A 1341-nucleotide genomic window follows, 5' to 3' on the forward strand; every position below is an offset into this window, starting at 1 on the left:
TCAGACCTCCTCGTCGAGGTCACCGTACAAGAACGCGGTCCTGACGTCGAACTGCAAGATGGCCCATCCGCGTTGCAGCGCGTATACGATCACGCATCTGATCGTCTCAAATCTGATAACAGGTGCGTATGTTTCACTGTAGTCGATGCCCATGCGTTGTAGAAAGCCTCTGATCACTAGTCGAGCTTTATATCGCTTAATCCGGCCCGTAGAGTCTCTCTTGAGCGCGTACACCCACTTGCACGAAATGACACGCTTGCCCTTGGCCTCCGTGCGTCGCACGAGCACCCAAGTTTCGTGCTGTTGCTGTGAGTCCATCTCAACTTGCATCGCTGCTTTCCACTCCTTCCACTTCTTTGACCTTGCCGCATGCTTGTGACTAATGGGGATCTGCACATCCTCGACGTTCTGCTTCGTCACATTCGTCACTACGTAGTCCTTGAGTCGGGCGGATGGTTTTCGCTTCCGCTTCGGTCGCGACGTAGCTGCACTGTCGTCTGGCGACGACTTCTGCGTCGTGCATGGCTCCCAGTTCTCCTCTTCGTGAGCATCACGTCGACTGTCCTTGGCCTTCGAGGCTCCCACTCGATTTGCACATGCTTTCGCTTTATTCTTGCCTTTTGTGTTCTTCCGCTTGGGACCTCCCACTGAAGCTGCTGGCTTCTTAGCGTCCTCGCTTGGTAGCTGTGGGTCATCACTTCGAGTCGCAGACTCGGCTTCAACTTCAACACCTTGGTCATGGCTCTCACCAGCAGTGGCCAGCTTCGCCATCTTCGCTGCTCGCCTTTCTGCAAGCTCTGCAGGAAGCTGCAGGTACGTAGACATTGTCGTCCGGATCGGCACGATCGGGATCTCCGCAGGTAAGTCGTAGTCTCCGTAAGCGTAGGTGTTTGCAAGAAGTTGCTCAATATACACAGTGTTTACCGTGTACTTCTCATGTGCCTTCATGTTTCCATCTCTGCACGTCGTCACTGATCCTGTGCGCAGGTTCAGCAGCTTATAGCCCTTGGTCTTCTCGCTGTAGCCAAGTAGTAAGCACATCTGCGTCCTTGGAGTGAGCTTCTCCTTTCTCTGCCGAGAATCATCAGGGATGTGCGCGTGCAGCAAGCACCCCCACGTGCGCAGCACGCTGAGGTCTGGCCGCTCTCCGTACAGGGCCTCGTACGGGGACTGCTGGTCCTTCAACACCGGCGTCGGCGTCTTGTTGAGCGTCTCAATTGCATGTAGGAAGGCTTCTCCCCATAATGAAACAGGCATTTGCGTAGCTTGTAACATAGATCTGACCTGCCGCATGACGAGTCTGGTTCGTGCGCTCCACGATAGCGTTCTCCTGCGGGCTGT

The sequence above is a fragment of the Phytophthora infestans genome, genomic scaffold (assembly GCF_000142945.1).
Source record: "Phytophthora infestans T30-4 supercont1.4 genomic scaffold, whole genome shotgun sequence".
NCBI lineage: Eukaryota > Oomycota > Peronosporomycetes > Peronosporales > Peronosporaceae > Phytophthora > Phytophthora infestans.